The sequence below is a fragment of the Notamacropus eugenii genome, chromosome 1, assembly GCF_028372415.1.
Source record: "Notamacropus eugenii isolate mMacEug1 chromosome 1, mMacEug1.pri_v2, whole genome shotgun sequence".
Lineage (NCBI taxonomy): Eukaryota > Metazoa > Chordata > Mammalia > Diprotodontia > Macropodidae > Notamacropus > Notamacropus eugenii.
In genome coordinates this window covers 715,324,835-715,331,272 of record NC_092872.1, presented here as the reverse complement: position 1 = coordinate 715,331,272, position 6,438 = coordinate 715,324,835, and the positions used below count along the sequence as shown (strand labels likewise).

The 6,438-nt window shown below is 41.4% G+C and overlaps 1 pseudogene; it reads left to right on the top strand.

Annotated features, from left to right (window-relative positions):
- Nucleotides 1-731: 731 nt before the first annotated feature.
- On the top strand, nt 732-6,214 carry LOC140521522 (tropomyosin-1-like; annotated as a pseudogene).
- The last annotated feature ends 224 nt before the right edge of the window (nt 6,215-6,438 follow it).

The following is a 6,438-nucleotide window of genomic DNA, read 5'->3' as shown; positions in this document are numbered from 1 at the left end:
ACTAAAAACTTGTGTAAATAGTTAACTTTAGCAAAGTTGCAGGATATAAAACAAGCCCATATAAATCACCAGCATTTCTATATATTACCAACAAAGCCCAACAGTAAGAAATAAAAAGAGAAATTCATTTAAAATAACTGCAGATAATATAAAATACTTGAGAATCTGCCTGAAGAGAAAAAACCCAGAAATTGTATAAACATAATTACAAAACACTTTTCAAACAAATAAAGTCATTTCTAAATAATTTGGAAAATATTAATTGATCATGTGTAGACTGGACCAATATAATAAAAATGACAATTCTACCTAGATTAATTTACTTATTCAGTGCCATACTAAACTACCAAGAAATCATTTTATAGAGCTAGAAAAAATAAAATTTAGCTGGAAGAACAAAAGGTTAAGAATATCAAATGAATCACTGAACAAAATGTGAAGGAAGGTAGCCTGGCAGTATCATATCTCAAACTGTATTATAAATAGATAATCATCAAAACAATCTGGTACTGGCTAAGAGTGGTGGATCAGTGGAATAGGTTAGGTAGATAATACACAGAAATAAATGACCATAGCAATCTACTTTGATAAGCCCAGAGATCCAAGCTTTTGGGATGGGAACTCATTATTTGCCAAAAATTAGTGGGAGAACCGGAAAGCCATTTGACAGAAAGTAGGTTTCACACTGTATGACAAGATAAATCAAAATAGGTACATGATTTAGACAAAGAGATATCATAAACAAATTAGGGGAAAATGGAAAATTTTACCTGTCAGATATATGGATAAGGGAAGAATTTATGCTCAAACAAGAGATAGAGAGGATCATGGCGATGTAAAAAGATAATTTTGATTACATGAAATTAAAGTTTTTTTTTCTCCACAGACAACTAATGCAGCTAAGAACAGAGGGAAAGCAGAAAACTGAGGAAAAATCCTACACCAAGTTTCTCTGATAAAAATCTCATTTCTTAAGTATATAGAGAACTGAGCCAAATTCATAAGAATATGAGTCATTCCCCAACTGATAAATGGTCAAAGGATATGGATATGTAATTTTCAGAAGAAGAAATGAAAGCTATGTATAGACTATGAAAAAAATGCTCTAAATTACTACTGATTAGAGAAATGCACTTTATAACAACTCTGAGACACCACCTCACACCTATCAGACTGGCTAATATTACAGAAAAGGAAATTGACAAAGGTTGAAGAGGATGTGAGAAAATTGGGACGCTAATGCATTGGGCAGTTAGGTTGCATAGTAGAGTGCTGGGCCAGAAGTCAGGAAGACTCATTTTCCTGACTTTAACACTGACTTCAGATACTTACTAGTTGGGTGATCCTGGGCAAAAATTGCTGGGAGAACTGGAAAGCCATTTGGCAGGAAGTAGATTTCACACTGTATAACAAGATAAATCAAAATGGGTACATGATTTAGACATTAAGAGGGATGTCATAAACAAATTTTGCCTGTTTGTCTCAGTTTTTCATCTGTAAAATAAGTTGAAGAAAATGGCAAACCACTCCAGCATCTTTGCCAAGAAAGTCCTGAATGGGGTTGAGAAAAGTCAGATGTGACTGAACAAAAACAATAATGAATGAATAATTAATGAAGTTTTGAAATGGTCTAACCATTCTGAGGAAAAATTTGAATCTATGCCTAAAACGTTATAGAACTGTGTATACCAATCTGTTGAACTAGCAATACCATTACAACAAAAACCCAAATAGATCAAAGAAAAAGGAAAAGGACATATATGTACAAAGATATTTATAGCAGTTCTTTTTGTGGTGGCAAAGAATTGGAAACTGAAGAGATACCCATCAATGGAGGAATGACTGCACCAGTTGTGGTATATGATTATGATGGAATGTAAGAAATGATGAGCAGGATGGTTTTAGAAAATCTTGGGAAAACTTAGATGAACTCATCAAAACAAAGTGAGAAGAACCAGGACAACATCATACACAGTTAATAGCAATATTTTAAGATGATCAACTGTAAATAACAGCTATTCTGTGAAATACAATGAGCTAAGGCAATTCCAAAGGACTTGATATTCAGGAGAAGCGGCAGCCACACCAAATGGAGGAGGCAGCAGCTGGAGCGGGGCTGGCACCATGGCTGGTATCACCACCATCAAGGCGGTGAAGCACGAGATTCAGGTTCTGCAGCAGCAGGTCGATGACGCTGAGGAGCGGGCCAAGCGTCTCCAGTGGGAGGTGGAGGGGAAGAAGCGATCTGGGAACAGGCTGATGCTGAGGTGGCTTCCTTGAACCGTTGGATCCAGCTGGTTGAGGAGGAGCTGGACCATGCTCTGGAGCACCTGGAAACTGCTTTACAGAAGCTAGAGGAGGCAGAGAAGGCTGCTGATGAGAGTGAGAGAGGTTGGAAGGTCATTGAAAACTGGGCTTTGAAGGATGAAGGATGGAGGTGCAAGAAATCCAGCTGAAAGACGCCAAACACATCACAGAAGAAGCAGACAGAAAGTATGAGGAGGTGTCCCGCAAGTTGGTGATCACTGAGGGGGACTTGGAGCATACAGAGGAGGGGGCCGAGCTGGGTAAGCCCCGTTGCTGGGAGATGGATGAGCAGATCAGAATGACGGACCAGAACCTGAAGCGTCTGAATGCTGCTGAAGAGAAGTATTCTCAGAAAGAAGACAAATATGAGGAGGAGATAGAGATTCTTACCAATAAACTCAAGGGGGCAGAGACCAGTGCCACGTTGGCTGAGAGATCGGTAGCCAAACTGGAAAAGGCAATTGATGACTTGGAAGATAAACTGAAATGCACCAGAAGAGCACCTCTGCACAGAAAGGAGGCTGGACGAGACTCTGCTTGACCTGAATGAGATGTAGAAACCCCTTTCCCCCCATCCCCACCCTGTCGCTGCTCCTTCCACTGACTGTCTTCACTGGAGGTCAACCTGCCTGAAGTTGACCATCTTTAACCTGAAGGCAGCTTTCTTCTCTGGGTGCTTGCTTATCCTCTCCCTATCCCTACCTCCAGCTCTCCATGTCAATTTCACCAAACTGACTCTGCAGCTCTCCCCTAGAGATCCCAGATGGACTAAGGGCTGAGCACTTGTGGGAACATTTAAGGAAACACAAGCACAATGCAATAGTGTCTTTAAAAGCATGTTGTACGATGTATACATTTTGTAATGACCTTTTTTGTTGTTGTAGCAATCATTTGTAAGACATTCCAGATAATTTCCCAGCTCCTCTGCTGTGTCTAATGACTTTTCCTCCTTTTGGATGGTAAATCTATCTAAACAATGCCCTTTTTCATAGAAGAGGGAAAGAGGTGTGAGCCTGCCCTACTGAGAGTCAAACATAGCTCAAGAAAAGACTCCACCAAGGGAAACCTTAATGTTCTGTACCAAGCACCAGCCAAACCAGAAAGGTCATTCCAGGAGGAGTTTGCCAAAAAAAAGTGGTGCTCAGGCTTTCAGCTTTAAGGTGTCTCGAGGTGTTGTTTTCTTTCTTTTCCTTTTTCTCTCTTAAACATTTGTATCAGTAGCAAACAAGCAAATTACACAGACAAGACCTCTCTGAGACCAAATGGTCTTCCCTCTCCTCATTCATTCGCAGAATGGATCATGTGCCCTCAAAGTTGGGGTTTCTACTATCTCTACTTCACATTCTTTGAAAAATAAGGTTTGTTTGTTTGGGTTTTTTTTGGTCACTGATTAGTGAAATTCATCTCATTACTCATTCCTGGGTCTGAAGGTGCTGCCTTTAAAAGTACCATCTAGGGGGGAGGAGCCAAGATGGTGGAGGAGAAGATACACATATGCTAGCTCTGAACCCACAGCCCATAAAATACCTGTAAAGAAGAACTCCCAACAAATTTGGGAGCAGCAGAAGCCACAAAACTATGGAGCAGAAGAGATTTCTGTTCCAGAGAGCCCTAAAGGACCAATGCGAAAAGTCCATTGTGCACCTGATCAGAGCAGAGCCCAGCCCTGCCTTGGCTGCACAGCACCAAGAGGAGCAGATCCGAGCAGGCTTCAGGGACGCATTCTCCAGCAGCCACTCAGGTCCCTCCACCCACGGGCGCTAAAGGTCAGTGAGAGAGTCTTTTTGGCTGGCCGAGAGGGGAGCAGGGTGTCACCACAACTCAGGTTTCCTCGGGAGGCAGCAGCAAAGGCAGCAGCAGAGGCAGCAGCAGACTGGGGCTCCCAAAGCAGGCAGGAGCTCGGATCCATTGTTGAAGGTCTCCACATAAACCCCCAGAGGGAACTGAGCCCTGTGTGGCGGCCCTGCCCCCACCTGAGCACCTGAACTTAATCTCACGCTGAATAGCAGCCCCACCCCAGCCAAAAGCCCTGAGGCTGGGGAGCAGCATTTGAATCTCAGACCCCAAGCACTGGCTGGGCAGATCTGGAGGCGAGGTGGGTGTGGAGAGGACACTCAGAAGTCAAGTCACTGGCTGGGAAAATGCCCAGAAAAGGGAAAAAAAATAAGACCATAGAAGGTTACTTTCGTGGTGAACAGATATCTCCTCCCACCCTTTTGGATGAGGAAGAACAAAGCTTACCATCAGGGAAAGACATAAAAGTCAAGGCTTCTGTATCCCAAACATCCATAATAAATATTCAATGGGCTCAGGCCATGGAAGAGCTCAAAAAGGATTTTGAAAATCAAGTTAGAGAGATGGAGGAAAAACTGGGAAGAGAAATGAGAGAGATGTAAGAAAAGAATGAAAAGCAGGTCAACACCTTGCTAAAGGAGACCCAAAAAAATGCTGAAGAAAATAACACCCTGAAAAATAGGCTAACTCAATTGGCAAAAGAGGTTCAAAAAGCCAATGAGGAGAAGAATGCTTTCAAAAGCAGAATTAGCCAAATGGAAAAGGAGGTTCAAAAGCTCACTGAAGAAAATAGTTCTTTCAAAATTAGAATGGAACAGATGGAGGCTAATGACTTTATGAGAAACCAAGAAATCACAAAAGAAAACCAAAAGAATGACAAAATGGAAGATAAGGTGAAATATCTCATTGGAAAAACAACTGACCTGGAAAACAGATCCAGGAGAGACAATTTAAAAATAATGGGACTACCTGAAAGCCAGGATCAAAAAGAGAGCCTAGACATCATCTTTCATGAAATTATCAAGGAAAACTGCCCTGAGATTCTAGAACCAGAGGGCAAAATAAGTATTCAAGGAATCCACCGATCACCACCTGAAAGAGATCCAAAAAGAGAAACTCCTAGGAACATTGTGGCCAAATTCCAGAGTTCCCAGGTCAAGGAGAAAATATTGCAAGCAGCTAGAAAGAAACAATTCAAGTATTGTGGAAATGCAATCAGGATAACACAAGACCTAGCAGCTTCTACATTAAGGGATCGAAGGGCGTGGAATAGGATATTCCAGAAGTCAAAGGAACTAGGACTAAAACCAAGAATCACCTACCCAGCAAAACTGAGTATAATACTTCAGGGGAAAAACTGGTCTTTCAATGAAATCAAGGACTTTCAAGCATTCTTGATGAAAAGACCAGAGCTGGAAAGAAAATTTGACTTTCAAACACAAGAATGAAGAGAAGCATGAAAAGGTAAATAGCAGAGAGAAGTCATAAGGGACTTACTAAAGTCGAACTGTTTACATTCCTACATGGAAAGACAATATTTGTAACTCTTGAAACTTTTCAGTATCTGGGTAGTTGGTGGGATTACACACACACACACACACACACACACACACACACATAAGCACACACAGAGACAAAGAGCACAGAATGAATTGAATAGGATGGGATCATATCTTAAAAAAAATGAAATTAAGGGGTGAGAGAGAAATATATTGGGATGAGAAAGGGAGAAATGGAATGGGGCAAATTATCTCTCATAAAAGAGGCAAGCAAAAGACTTTTTAGTGAAGGGGAAAAGGGGAGGTGAGAGAAAAACATGAAGTTTACTCTCATCGCATTCGACTAAAGGAAGGAATAAAATGCACACTCATTTTGGTATGAAAACCTATCTTACAGTACAGGAATGTAGGGGTAAAGGGGATAAGCAGGGTGGGAGGGATGATGGAAGGGAGGGCAATGGGAGGAGGGAGCAATTTGAAGTCAACACTTTTGGGTAGGAACAGGATCAAAAGAGAGAATAGAAGCAATGGGGGGCAGGATAGGATGGAGGGAAATATAGTTAGTCTTACACAACACAACTATTACGGAAGTCATTTGCAAAACTACACAGACATGGCCTATATTGAATTGCTTGCCTTCCAAAGGGAATGGGTGGGGAGGGAGGGATGAAGAGAAGTTGGAACTCAAAGTTTTAAGAACAACTGTCGAGTACTGTTCTTGCTACTAGGAAATAAGAAATATAGGTAAGGGGGTACAGAAAGTTATCTGGCCCTAAAGGACAAAAGAGAAGATAGGGACAAGGGAAGGGAGGGATGATAGAAGAGAGGGCAGATTGGT